We start from the raw sequence: 14,549 nt of genomic DNA on the forward strand, positions 1-14,549 counted from the left end.
TTGGGGAAAGAGAGAGGGCCGCGGACTGAGGGCTTCGATCTGTATCTCTCAGCCAGGCAGACTTTCGATTTTTCTCCGGCAGGCGGAAAGCTATCGACCTCTACCGTTCTAGTTAGGCCTCTCAAAAACCCCGCCCGGGTCAGAACCGGGTCCGCGGCCCATGGAGCACACTGGCGTGTTGCCCACTGCCAGGGCGGGATCCAAGGCTCCGGGCAACCCGCAGACCCGGGTAAAAGTCAGAGCCCTACGTTCTAGGGACATTATTTTTGCGGACTAGAGGCCAGAAACGGTGGGCCTCCCGTTCGGCGAGGCCCTTTGGGCAAGGCGGCAGGCGAGGCCCGGCGAGGCCTGCCCCGCGGTGTCGCCGCATCATTACTGCCGCTTCAAAGGGGTCGATGTCTCATTCGGGCGGCAGGGCCGCGGAGCGCGCAGAGCGCAGAGCCCCAGGCAGAGCCCCACCGCGGACCGCCCCGGGCCCGCTGCCCGCTGCCTGCTGCGAGTCAACCGTGAAAAATGTAGGGCCGCGAGGCTGCGAGCGCCCGTCCCGCGCAAACGGATGGCGCGGCCCGCGGCTGGTATTTTGGTGATCGGAAAATGTTTTGACAGGCCGAAGAGGCCCTGCGGTTACCCGTATTTATAGCTCGTGCTTTTGACCAGCGTCAATATGAGTTGCCTTGCCTCCTCCGTGAGCCCCGAGACCCGCCCCGCGGTCACCACCTCTACCACTTTCGAGTCGGACTTTCAAGTGGCGCGGGACGCCATCATCGCCGTGGTGGACTTCCTCGTCTTCGACACTTTCGATCGAGGCAGTCTCTGTCGCTCTAAAGCGCCGTTACGTCTGACGTGGCGACGTGGCGGCATCCGCGCGGGGAAGCGGCACCGCGACAACATTTCCACGCCTCATATTCAAGGGTCACCTGCCGTGCCTCGTCCTCGTCGCCCCATCGGCCCCGCCCCGCCCTGCCCCGCCCGCCCCGCACTGCCCCGTCCCCAAGGGAGGCCCGTCAAGGTGTCCGCGGCTGGCCGCCAGATTTGCGACAGATATTCCCAAGACTTAGCGTCTCGCCTCGGGATTGGGACGTTCGGACAGCTCGGCTGGCGTTCTGTCGGCCAGAGTGGCCGGCGTATAACACGCTGCGACGCGCCCCCGCCCGGGCCCCACCCCACCCCGCCCCGCCCGCTGCAGCGCGGCAGTCAGTGGCGAAGGTGCCCCATTCATACGAACGTAGCACCATTCATTTCTGCCCGTGGCCCTGTGGCAACCCCTCCCCTTTCCCACGAGCACACTCACACAGTCGCTCGCAGTCACACACACACGTGCGGCGTGCATGTGCATCCAGTAAAGCCGCGCACTTTGCTGCAGGTGGTGACACTTTTAGCTGCAGCATCAGGTGGCTCTGGTCGCTCTGGCCGCGACGCGGCCCACTTCGTCTTGCGCCGCGTTTTTTGCCGCGAGCCGAGCAGAGCGCAGCGCGTCGCAGCGCAAACCCCCTTTAGAGGGTCCCGCCGGCACCGTTCCAAACTTGCGGCGAAAAGAAACAGCTGACTCGACATTTTGCGAGGTCGTTTCGGTTTACTTTTGCCCTTGCGTTTGCCAGCACGCAACAGACGTCAGCGTGACTGTTCGTTCATGCATGGTGCCGTGCATCAACTCCGCTCCGTCGGCCACTGTGGACGCCAGCGCGTCGTCTGTGGACGCCAACCCCAAGGTCCAGCGTTCGAAAACCCAGCGTCTCCACGTTTTCCACAGAGTCCCTCTGCGGTCTGCGGTGCAACCCAAACATCCTGCCAACAACCGTTTTAACTGACCATCTTCCCCGAACATTCGCATAACAACACAAATTTTGAGGGGCGAAAAAAGCGCAGGCGGGTGAACCAAGTTTTTATTTAAACCTGTCGAAAAATGGGTTGGCCTAATGACAGCGCGGCGTAATAAACGCCGATAAGCAGCCGTGTTTATGCGGGTCGTTAAGTGAGCCGTGTGACTGGCCGGGCGATGAATTCACGACGCGCCCGCCACTCGGCCGCCACTCGCGCGGACGTGGGGGAGGGGGGAGGGGGGGGGGGGAGGGGGAGAAATCTGTGCCAGAATATGTGGCGATCAATCAAAGGACCGCCGGAAGGTGAGGCTGGCGTAGCGCCGCGTGGCGCGGACCTGCTATTTCTGCGCCCCGCCCCGCCCCGCCCCGCCCCGCCCCGCCCGCCCCCGCACCCACCACGCTGCTACGCCGCTGGCCGCCCCCATTGAGGAGGAAAAAGTCGGCGTGACATATGTCTACATGTGTGGCGCTGGGACGAATCGCACGGCCCGTGAGGCTGGCTGCCTGCCTGCCTGCCTTCCTGGCGGTGTCGGACTGTTGGAGTGGAACCGGTGGAACGGGGCGCTGCGCCTCGCTGCTTGCCTGGCTGCTTGCCTGGCTGGCTGCCTGGCTGGCTGCCTGGCTGCCCGGCCCGTCGCACGCAATTATCAAAAAGCGAAAACGGAAATAGAAGCACTTGTAGGGGGAATCGACTAGGAAATCGTTGTAGGGAGCGGGAACGTGTGGGGCCGCCGCGACACAACGGCCGAGCAAATCCCCTCCAATTGGATTTCATTACCGCCAGCGCGGTGCTGCGCCGCCCAGGTCGCCGTCGAGAGGCACGCAGGTCCGCGCGCCGCGCCGGCCAGTTGCGTGTTTTCTGGTAGGCTGCCGCCGCGTAGTGCTCTCCCGTCTCTCTCGCGCTCGCGGGGCGCTCGGCCCGGGGTCGGCCGGTCCGAAGGGGTGCGAGGGAGACGGCGCGGCGACGCCCCGTTCGGAGTGGGTCCACTGGGCACGCGGCCACGCCGCTATTGTGGGCGCGACGCCCACTCGCGGTCCATTCATCGTTCGGCATTGTTACTCGCCCATTCACAGCGCGACCCGACGCACCCCGCCGTGCCGCGCCGTGCCGTGCCAACACGCATCCCGCACGCGCCTGTCTTCGCCCCGCCCGCCCCCGCCCCCATGCACCAAACCCAAATATTTGGACCACGCTGGCGATGCGATTTGGAATCCCCTGTTGCTGCTGTTGTTGTTGTTTGTTATTTTGAAAGGAAGAAACCGAAAAGGCGGCGGCGAAATGCCGACGACGCCGCGGCCACGCCCTCGCGCCACGGTCACGGCCTCCGTCACGGCCTCCGCCACGACGCGCGCCGACGGCAAGCCCACGGCATACGTTTTTATCGTGCCGTGAAATGGGAAAGATGAACAGTGTTACCAGTGGGGGCACCACGGCGTTGCGGCCTGTGGGGGGGGGGGAGGGGGAGGGGGGAACACGCTGAAGCCGTTTCCACAAAGACGCGATGTGCCTGCCTGCCTGCCTGCCTGCCTGCCGCCTGCCTGCCTGCCTGCCTGCCTGCCTGCCTGCCTGCCTCCTGCCTGCCTGCCTGCCTGCCTGCCTGCCTCTCTGGCGCCGCCGCCGGCGCGCAAGTGACTCTCCCAGCGGCACTTCCTTCAGCCTCCCCTGTAAGTGTCGCTGAGAACGCCCAACCCGCCCCGCCCCGCCCTGCCCCGCCCCGCCCCGCCCCGCCGCTATGCGCGCAATGCGCCGCAATACCTGACACACATTCGTTGCCGTCCTATCGCCTCACCCTTCGCTCTGTCCCTCGCCGCCCCTTGCAGTGCAATGCACACCCGCCACCACCGACTGCCCTGCACACTTTTTAACTCATTCACACGGGACTTCTAAGAAAAATGCCATGTGAACAACGCGTTTGTTCGCTGACCAGTGACGAAAAATTTCCTTGATTTCCTTTCCTAGTGAGCGAAGGTCACGATGGCCGGGGTTTGAACCCGGGCCTCTGCCAGCCAGGCCTTGCGCGGTGGCGGTCGTGGGTGTTGGAGGGTCACGGCCACGTTGGTGGCCCAATCAGCGACGTGATTGCTTCTCTATCAGCAGGCGGGTCGCTCAGTCTCTCTCGCACTCGCGGGTGTCGCGTATGCGTGCGAGAGAGACGGAGCGACGGAGCTCCGCGGGAGGCTCTTATTGGCTGCCTCCCTTCCCGGAATGGTAAATGCCAGTGGGCCCCGACGAGTCCCGCACACGATCCCATCCTCCTCGTTGCCGAGAAGGTTCACGGCGTTCACGGCGTTCACGACGGTCGCAGAACCGAGTTTCACTTTTCCTCCTCGCTTCGGTATTTGGCTCGTATTTGGCGGTACGCGCCGCTCCTCACATACTCCGAATCCCCTCCCCTCTCCCTCTCTCCCTGTCTCCTCCCCCCCAAGCGCCATGCCATTCCCGAGTCTTTTCTTGGACGCGGAGTTTCCATCAACCCCCTGGCCTGCTCTCCCCGAACGCTTTGTCGACACAGCGTGGAAAAAAAAATCTCCGAAAGAAACAATAATACACACTGGAAACATTGTTGGTATGTTCGAACCCCCCGCGGGCCCCGTGGGCCCCAGCCGAGGCGGCTGCAGCCAGCAGTGCCGGCTTAATGAAAAGCGCGATTTTGCTTTCGGGAAGGACGAGCAAGGGAGTAGGGTTGGACGGGCGGACCGCGGGGCGAACGCACCGACGCCCAGTCAGTCTGGCAGCAGTTTTGGCGCGCGTGGATGCGTGGGTATGGGGCAGAGACGTGGGTAAACTGCGTTTGTGTGTGTGTGTGTGTGTGTGTGTGTGTGTGTGTGCGCGCGCGGGGCGGCCCGGAGGACAGTAGGCATTCCTCCGCGAGGGGTGTGTGCACACAATGTAGGGCGAGACGGCGCGACTCATAAGCGCAACGAGCTTGCTCTTGTTGTTGGCGCTGTTGTTGCTGCTGCTGTTGTTGCTGTACAGGTGGTCGGGGCGGTAATTGTCACGTACAAACGTTGTAATTCCGCTCGGCTATGAGGTCATTTCTTAGCCCGGCGGCGCGGCGGGGCGGCAGACGTGCGGAACGTGTTCGGCGTGCATTCCAGTGCCGCCACGACGCGCGGCGGGGCGGCGGGGCGGGGCCTTTTGCGGGGGAGTGTACACAGTGTACATTCCAGCCTGCAGCCGGTCGGCGCCTGCCAAGTCACGGTTAGGCAACCCGCTCCGGCGAGCGCACGGGAGCGTGGCGGGACGGCCCCCCCTCCGGGCGCTCCGTGGCCCGACCAGCCCGGCGAGTGCCTGCCACGCCTGCCTCCACCACCACCAGTTTTCGACACAAAAAAAAACCGCTGGCACCTTAATGTTTCAGGAGGAGGATATTGTAATAAATGCTGATTCTTTTCTCCCTTCCTTCCTTCCTTGCCGGCGCGTGGCACCGACGCACTGCTACCCTTTTCAGCCGTGATGCGTCCAAGTTGTTTAGGAAAGTAATCTAGCAATTACAACTTTGCCGCTTCCCTTCACACCTGCCGCCCTTCCTATATATTTCTGGGCCCGCGGCCCGCAGAAATTAGCCGCTCACTTTCGCCAGGTGGGCTCCCCACCACGCCACGCCACGCCACGCCACGCCACGCCACGCCACGCAGGGCCCTTTTTCCAACTAACTCCCTGCGGACAAAAATGCGGACGACGGCGGACGGATTCCGTAAAAAGAGGAAAATAACCATGATGGATTGCCAAAGCGCGCGGTACTCTCTCTCTCAAAAAAAAAAAAAAAAAAAAGAGGTATTCAATGGCCTCGTGCTCGGCAGCCAGCCACTACTGCCATTCAACTTCCATGATGATATTATTCTTTTTCAATGAAGTAAATTTCTATCGCGGTAATGTGGGACACTTTTGACAAACGGCCGAAGCCAAAGTTTTGGACGGGAGGCTTTCTTTTTCCTCCAATTTTGTGGGAAGGCTTGCGAGACTCGCGAGCAGTGCAGGCGTCGGTGGTGCCACAGTGGCGTGGCGGCGGTGGGGTGGCCGAAGACCGAGGCGGCCGAAGCGACCGAAGCGACCGAAGCCAGGTCCTGGCACTGCCGAGCTCCTCCGCAGGCGACGTGTCGTGAGAGGCTGACGGGGCGGGTAGCGGCGCTTTAGCCTTCTTGACGTCCTGCCGCGCGGTGCGGTGTGGCAGGCACGGCACGGCACGGCACGGCAGGCACGGCACGGCGGTACTCCTCCAAATCCACCCCCCCAGCATTACTGGCTCAGCCGTCTATAGGTGGCGGTAATGTTTACACAATGCCTGTCGATACGGCAGTGGCGGCGGTGGAGTGTGAGAGAGAAGATAGGCGGAGCACGCCTCACTGGCCAATCCCATAGGGGGAGGGAGAGGGAGGGAGAGGGGGTCATTAAATCAGAGCGGCGTTGTTGATAATGTTCCTCTTTTGCATCGGCAGCACTACCAACACTGCGGTGTTCCGTCCTGACAGCGACTGACTGGCGGCTGGCCGCGCGCTTTTCCCAAAAGTCGTTTCTCTGTCTCTCTCGCACCCTTGCGGGACGCTCCGTGAGTGCGACTGAGACGCAGCGACTCCTCAGAATCAGTCCGCCGCGCGTCGCGGCGCCCCGACAGCGCCATGCGTCACGCAGAAGGCGAATTTGGGGGGGGCGGGAAAAAAGGGGGAAAAAAAGTGCGGGAAAGGGAAAGTGCCTCTCAAATGAGTTTGGTATTGGCCGCGATATGTTGTCGCGAGGAAGTCGTTAGCGACGGCGGCGTGCTGCTTGGATTGCTTTTTAAGTGACTCCGTCACGCGCCCCAGCCCGCCCCAGCCGGTCCAGGGCCCTCCAGGGGGCGGCGTGCGAAAAGGCATTATCGGCGAGTTTTTTGTGGTGCGGTTAATGAAGGAACCTCGAGCAAGCTGTGACTGTCGAGGAATTTCCAGAGAAACGCCACAGAAACAATCAATAACCGTATAGGAAAAAAAATAAAAATGATTGAAAAATGAAGTGAAATTGGGACAGACAGCGAGCCGACGCAATTGCCGCGGTTTTCGTTCGCCATAATTCATTTACCGGTTCGCCGTTGCCGCCTCCGGACTTAATGGTCCTCGCCGATTGGCCGCTTGAAAAATGAGCGAAACGGCAGCACGGCCAGGCGCAGCTCGCAAGTCGCTGCATTTTTACGCACAGCTCATTTAGCGAGCCGACTTTGCCCCTGGCTCTGCCCTGGCTTAGCCTGGTGGCGCCTCCAGACGGGCGGGAAGCCAGGCAGAGGCACCCTCCCCCTCCCCCTCCCCCTCCCCCTCCCCCTCCCCCGCCCCACACACCTGGCGTGTGATCATTCATGCGGAGTACGCGAGTGAGTGAGTGTCTATGAGTGTTCTCGGGGTATTTTTTTTCGGCGAGTGTCGGAGAGGAGGGGAGGGGGGGGGGCAAGATTTATGCGGAGTGGGCAGCGAGCACGGAGAAAAAGACCCTGCTCATTCATGCCGGGCTGGCCGGGGCCGCCCGATGGCCTGCCAGTGGGGGCGGTGGCGACGCGCGCTAAATCGGTACCAGCGGAACCAGGCAGGCGACATCGCGACAGCCGATGTGTTGGCGGCCGCGGCCTCGACGAGGGCCTCGTTGGGGAGCGAGAGATCGGACTCATCTCGCCGCCGCCGGCGCCGAGTGAGTGGCACTGCCAGGGCACTGCCAGGGCACTGCTGCCCGTCAGGGATTTTCATCAACGGCTAGAGTCCTTTTGCTTGGGACAGGTCGCAGGTTTTCCTCCTGCCTCGCTGCCTCGGGCGTCGTCGAGTGCTTTGCTTCCGTGGAAGGGCTCTCGCCGCCCCGTCCGGCTGCCCTGTCCGCCCTGCCCGCCCCGCCCGGCCTGCAGGACGCGCAGGACGCTGTGGGTCAGGAAACCTCGCAAGGACCTCGGCGGGCAGGGGCGGACTGCAAGGACGTAAGCCCCACGGCAAGGGGACGACGGCATGCCACCACTACCAAAAAAAAAGTTAACTAAAAAAGACAAATAAAAACTTACGATGGCCAGTCGTGAAGCAACGTGCGTGCCGCAAGAAACACAGCAATTCATTTATAGGCTATAAGCAATGGAAGGTCATGTCCGGAGACCAGGTCATGCGGCGCACAGCAGAGGACGGAACTTTGATAAGACATGTGCGGCCTGCCTCACGCCGAGTCCCGCCGCCGCATAAAAAGGACGCGCGACTGGCATTGACGCTGCAGGATGGATGTTGGTGGCGGGGCGGGGTGGGCACCTGCTGTGGACGTGGCGTGTCGCGCGCTGCCACGTGTGATGAATTGTGTGCCCCGCCGAGCCCCAGTGACGGGATGAGCGCTAATTGTTGCGCGAGTGGTAGTGTGCAGTAGTGTTGTAGTGTGTCGCCCTGGTTGCGACGTAGTCGACGTTCCACACGCACGCATCCGCACACAAACGGTGTGAGTGGCCGTGGTGCGGGTAGACACCCTTGTTAGTGCCCGCGGCTTACCGGCCCGCAGTTGACGCACCTCTTTATCCGTTTCCCGCTGCTTTTCTTTTTGTCGGGTTGCGTTTGAGGCTGGCCGTGGGCCTGCCGCCCGGAAGCCGCCGCTCTGCGAGTGGGTGCGAGCGAGGCGTGGCGCGGCGAGGCCATGAAGGCCCAGGAGCAGCAGGTGAGCCGGACGGGACGTCACGGTGACGGTTTGGATTTAGAGCTCTCAGCTGCACGCCGCGTCGGGCCTCGTCGGGCCGCGTCGCCAGGTGATGCCCGCGGCCGGGCGTGTGGGCGTGTGGGCGGCCAGGGCCGGCAGGGCGGTGTGGGCCGGCGCAACGGGCAGGGGCTGCAGCAGCCGGCCAAGGCCGCCAGCCAGCCTGCGCGCCGTGGCGGTGGACGCGCCCGTCGGACACGTCAGTGCGCCGGGTTGCCTGTCCTCCAGCCTGCGCGCCGTGGCGGTGGACGCGCCCGTCGGACACGTCAGAGCGCCGGGTTGCCTGCGCTCCAGGCGGCCCGCCGCGCTGGCTTGCTGAGCCTGGACCTCCGGGAAGGCGAGCAGCCTGGAGTCTGGAGGCTGGATGCCGCCGCAGAGAGACGACTTAGGGAAACTATGGCAAGACTGTTTGGCAAACAAATTCCACCACTATAATACGGCGGCGGCCCCGACGGCTGTCTCGTCCCCGGTCCCTTCGCCTCGTCCCCGGGCCGCGAGACCACGCCGACGACTAATCCTGCCGTTGTCTTACTGCCTTGTTTCGGCTCGCGCCGCGCCCCACCTCCTCGCCGGAAGTGCGATCCGGGGGATTAGGGCGCGTTAGTGGCGTTAGTGCATTGACGGGATTACGATGGGGTGCGAGTTGCGAGTGGGAGCGAGTGAGAGCGACGACACGCGGTGGTTGACAAGTGCGGGCGCGCCATGCAGAGACAAAGTCTTGGGGCAACATGTGCCCGGCCTCTACTCTCGCTCTCGACAAGAGGCCCCCGCCGCGCCCCGCCCTGCTCCGCCCACCCTCCATGGACCCAAGTTTTTTCGCCGGTTGCCATAGCGACGCGCGCATGCCAGCAGCCAAGGCAGCCAAGCCGTGGCGCAGCGCGGCGGTGCTGGCGGCGGCGGTGGCGGCGTCGCGCGCGCGGCGCGCTCGGCCCCGCGTTCGGCCCGGCTTCGGCCCCGCTCGGCAGCGTTCGGGAGCGCCGCTCGGCTCCTCTCGACGCTCGATGCGACCGAGCCGAGCCGAGCCGAGCCGAGGCGTGGGGAGGCGTCCCGACTCGACTCGGCTGCGAGCGGCGCTGCCTCGCCTCGGCCAGAGCTTGTCTGGCAGCGCTCGGCAGGACTCGTACTCGCGGTGGTAGCCAAGCAAGGGGTCGACGCGTGCGTTCGTGTGACGTGCTACGTGCTCCAGGTGCATCTCGACGTCCGCGGCGCGTCCGTCCGCGTCCGTCAGCGCACGCTTCGTACGTGCGGCGCACGTACCCCCGTCGCCGTGCTGGCCGACCAGGTCTTCCCCTCCGCCGGCTCCTCCTTCTTCGAGGGGAGCCCGACCCTGCCGCTCGCCACCACGGCGTCGCTACCGGTGAGTCCATGCGCCAGCGTCGCCAGCGTCGCCAGCCTCACAGCATCGCTGTAGGCGCCGCGGTGTGGCGGCTCGTCGCTGTCTCGCCGGATGCATTGTCATGCCTGTGAAGTCGCGACTCTGACACTGACACCGCGTGGCTGCTGGAAAGGCCACGCGGGGCCGCGAGGGTGTGTGAGTGTGTGAATCAGCACCCCTGTCTGTGGCTGGGGGGTGATGGTGATTCAAAGGCACCGACAACAATGCCGTGACTCAGACGCCGGCTACAGCCCGTTCGGCGTACGCTGCCCTCGGCGCCGTACACCGCGGCCTGCACCACGCCAGACACCGCGCCGTGCACCTGGCCGGAGAGGGGGTGGACAGCAGCGTCGGAGCGATACTTTGCGTGCTGCATTTTGGCGCTAAAGTCGCGGAAACACTATCCCGCCGGCTGGAGTGCCGGAGTGCTGGCCGGTTCAGTTACACGCGAGCCGAGCCGTGCCGAGCCGAGCCGAGCCGAGCCGGGCCGAGCGCAAGGAGGCGGGCAAGACGACGGCTCGGCTCTCGGCCACTGCGGATTTTCACTTTCGTCCGGGTTGAGCCCATGCGTCGGCCGAGCGACGCCCCGACAAGCCACGCCGTCTATAAATCAGATTGTCATGAGCCGGCTCGGCTCGGCTGGAGGGGGTTCGGGGGACGCGGCGCGACGCACGCAACGTCAACGGGCATATTGACATCTCGGCCGGGGCGGGGCGGGGCGGGGCGGGGTGTGGAGCGGCGCAGAGCGGTCGGGCAGGGCTTCGTGGGGACTCCTATTTTGCCCATTCCACCCTCCCCTTTCACCCCTGGTTTGCAGGGCACACACACACGCAGTGGTACACGCGTGCCTCCGCCCCCCGGCTTCCCTCCACGCACACACACACACAGACACACGCACGTGTGAGGCACGGCGGCCGATGGCCAATTGATTCAGCGCCATTTTATACACCATTCCGTGGCGGCTGGCGCGGCCTGCGCGGCCCGTGCTGCGCCTCACTGACGCGACCCCTTCCAGAACCGAAAAAACCCTTCTTAGCCTCTACGAGGGCCGTCGTCCACCGTCCGCCCGGCGCGCCTCCACTTTTAACGGACACGGCCAGTTGATTGGCCACTAATTGAACAACCGCGTGGGCTCCCCTTCGGGCCGCCTGCCCTTCCGTCTGTCTGTCTGTCTGTCTGTCTGTCTGTCTGTCTGCCCGTCTGTGAGTGTGGCCGTTCGGTGCGCTTTGACTTACACGCGTGCCACACTGCCAATTACGCGGCCACCGCCGAACTTGCGCCTCCCTTTCATAACCCAGTTAGGCCGGGGCACGCCGCCGCCATTCGCCGCAGCGGCCCTCGCTTTTTATTCACATTGAAATTGTCCGCCGCTCCGCCGCAGCATTCACATTCGCCATCATTTGGCGCGGCTGCAAACCGCGACATTTTATTCCATTCCCAGCCTTTTGTAGTTGGGCCCGTTTTATGTGGACGTCATATCTCAAAACACGATGCTTATTGCGGCCGGGAGCGCGATGGGGTGGGACGAGCCCCAAGAGGGAGAGGGGGTGGGGGGCGTCTCTACGCGCCCGTCTTTGTAATAGTCATCCAGCATGGGAACGGACGGGGAGGCGGAGGGGGCGGGGCGAGGCGGGGCACTTTGGCAAGACGGCGCTATTTAGGAAAACTGTCATTCCAAGTTTGGGAGGAAAGTTGTTGCTGCCGCTTTATTTGTTGTTATTTTTGCCAGTGTGGCGGGCGCGGTGGGCGCGGCGGGCGCGTGCCGCCTTGACCGCGGGGTCACGCCCGGGCCCCCCGGCCCGCTAATTACAGTGCAGGGGTCGGATTGGAAGCCGCCAAGCAGCGAAGGCGCGACCGGGGAAAGGGCCGCCGAAAGAAGGAGAAGTGCACAAAACACTTTCTTTGCGACACACTTACTTCCCGTAAATGAGTTAGCCAGGGGCCCAACTGCATGGCGCGGCGGGGCGCGGCGGGGCGGGGCGGGGCGGGGCGGGGCGGGCGGGGCTGCTCAGTCGTGCGGCACGCTTTGCCCCGCGCCGGTTTTCGGTGACCGAGTTGCCCCGCCGCGCCCCGCCACGCCCGCCCCGCCGCGCCCGCCCCGCCGCGCCCCGCCCGCCGCCCGCCGCCCCGCCCCGCCACGCCCCGCCACGCCCCGCCACGACGAGCGGTTCCCCGCACTGCTTGGCTGCACCTTGAGCCCGGCCGGCACGGCCGGCACGGCCAGCACGGCGCGCTGAGCATTTAGAAGGCTTCGGGCCGCACTGCTGGCGCTGCCGTCACTGCCGGCGCATCCGAGGAAAAAAAGGAGAGAAAGGAAAGAAAGAAAGGCGATCAGACGGTCATGAGAAAAGGCAGTCGTCGCGGCCAGCGAACAGCAGGAAGAAGGGACGTCGTGTAGCAGGCCTTCCGTCGGCCGTGCACCGCCACGGCCTCCACCGCCACGGCCGGCACGGCCGGCACACGGCCTCTGCCGCGTTAATGTCCCACTCCACGGCATTAGTATGACGGGCAGGGTGTCCACTGTACACATTAAGGGCCCTCATGTGGAGGGCGGCGTCGCGGCAACGACCCTGGGCCCGGCGGCCTGGCGGCCCGGCTGCCCGGCCTGGCGCTAGGGGCGGCACGGGACATGTGTCGAGAACGACGCCGCGTTAGGATGCAGGACGTACGCCCCTCCCCACCCCCTCCCCCCTCCCCTGTCGCTCCGAGCACTCGCCGCGCAGGTGTTTGAAACGTCGCGGTCCAGTGGTCCGGCGGCTGGCAGCCCGCGTCTTTGTTTGCTTTCGCCGAGACAGCAGACGGGCCGGGTTCCGGGTTCAAATACTGGCGGTAAGTACCTGTCCGTTTAGCCAGCGCCGTTTGTCTGTCTGTCCGTCTGTCAGACCACCCGGCGCTCCGTCTGCTCCGTGCTCTGCTAATTTGCGTTCCCGTCTCGCTTTATTTTTAATCACATTTCGCAACAGGCGAGGCCGGTCGCGGCGGTGGGGGAAAGGGCAAGTCGCGGGCCGGGGGTCGAAACTGGAGGAATTGGGGGCGGCGGGGGCGGCGGGGGCGGCGGGGGCGGCGGGACGGGCCGCGCGGGAGCGTTTGCCGAAAGCTGTCACCGCCGTCACCGCCATCACCACCATCTTCAGGGGTCGTTGGCGCCGGGTCAGTCGTTGCACTGAGTCAGTCTCGATCCGAAGCATCGTTTGGCCGCCGCTGTCTCTGTCTCTCTCGCACTCATCGGCGTGCCGCAGGAGTGCGAGAGAGACGCAGAGCGACGTATAATGATTCCATTAGGCGGCCGGTACGTGACCCTTTCCGATGTCATTGCAAGAAAAAAGTACCAGTGCAATTTTTTTTCCCTTTTTGTTTTTTGCGTTGCCTCCCCTGCTGCTTCCCGTCCGCGCGGCGGGGTGGCGGCCAGACAAAGGAATATAGGTTGGTTAGGCCGCGAGCCAAGTCACGGCTGGGAGGCGTTTAATAGGCGGCCGGGCTGGCGGGGGGCGGCTCGGGGGGCGGCGGGAACGTCTCGTCCAGGAATTTGCGAGCCAGCTACTGCTCTGGAAAACACACAGACGAACGGCTACGCTGGAAAAGCGTACCAACTACCGTTGCTGCATTCTTTTGGTTCATTGGGGGAAACTACTGGAGCGCCGCCGCGGCCGCCACCCGTGTTGGTATAGGAAGCTGCTGTATCGGCTGGAGGAAGCGCGGCGGGGAGAGAGGGAGGGGAGGGGAGGCCGATATCGGCGCCTGACAGCCGTCGGAAGGTGAGACGCGGAGTGCCCACGGTGGGCATGGAGCGGCACGGAGCGCGCGGCGGGCAGAGGGTTGGCGTCGACCTACTCACGGCCTCGCTCTGCGCGTTCTGCGCGTTCTGCGCCGTCGGAACGAAGAGCACGGTTTTGTTTCCGATAAGGCCGCCAGGGCGCGCCGCTCGCCACTCACCACCGAGAACTCCTTTTTCCTCCTCGAGGCGCCGGACGAGCGGGCATGGCTCAAATCGACAGTAAAGTTTTAAGTGTGCGCCAGGGGGCCCAGCCAGCCCCTCTCTCCCTCTCGCTGTTAATGCCTCGCCCCTGCATTGTGGGGGGTCCTTTTCATCCCGCAGGGTTGGCGGTTCTTTTAGTTGGAGGCGTGGCGATGGCCTGGGCCCGGCCCCGGCCCTGGGCACGACTCCAGCAGAGCGCTGCCGGCGGTGCTGCGGCGGTCACCCCCCAGAAATGGGGGCACACAGTGGGTCAGAAGAACGGTGGAGGCGGCCAAAACTCCAGACGCGTTTTGAGCTCCAGAGTCACTAGACAGGACTCGAACCAAACGTGTGACCCCACCAATGGATTCCTCCTTCGAAGAGCAATCCATTGATGGGGTCACACGTTCGGTTCGAGACCCATTTAGCGACTCTGGGGCTCAAAACGCGTCAAGAGTTTTGGCCGCCTCCACCGGTCTTCTGGCCCACTGTGGGGCAGCAGTCGGGGCCGCCAGAGCCGCGCGCCCCGGACGGCTCCAGAGCACCAGCGAGGGCTCCAGCGAGGAGCCTGCAGCAGCCTCCAGCATGCCGGCCTCCAGTAGTGTAGACGCTCCAGCCCGGGGAGATTGCAGCGGCAGGCCGAGCAGGACTCCAGGGCGGAACAACTTGGGCAACAACTGCCAAATTTCCGCAAATTTCCCTGTGCAGAGCGCACCCTTGCAA

At 64.2% G+C, this 14,549-nt stretch overlaps 1 protein-coding gene across 1 annotated transcript in view; it reads left to right on the top strand.

Moving 5' to 3' along the window:
• Positions 1 to 9,603: 9,603 nt before the first annotated feature.
• Positions 9,604 to 14,549, top strand: part of LOC117641634 (RNA-binding protein Musashi homolog 2-like) — a 73,392-nt gene continuing 68,446 nt past the window's right edge. The window contains exon 1 of the mRNA XM_034379124.1: positions 9,604 to 9,853. The gene's annotated coding sequence lies outside the window, so the exon portion shown is untranslated. The remainder of the gene's footprint in view (positions 9,854 to 14,549) is intronic.

The sequence above is a fragment of the Thrips palmi genome, unplaced genomic scaffold (genome assembly GCF_012932325.1).
Source record: "Thrips palmi isolate BJ-2018 unplaced genomic scaffold, TpBJ-2018v1 HiC_scaffold_15, whole genome shotgun sequence".
Taxonomy (NCBI): Eukaryota; Metazoa; Arthropoda; class Insecta; order Thysanoptera; family Thripidae; genus Thrips; species Thrips palmi.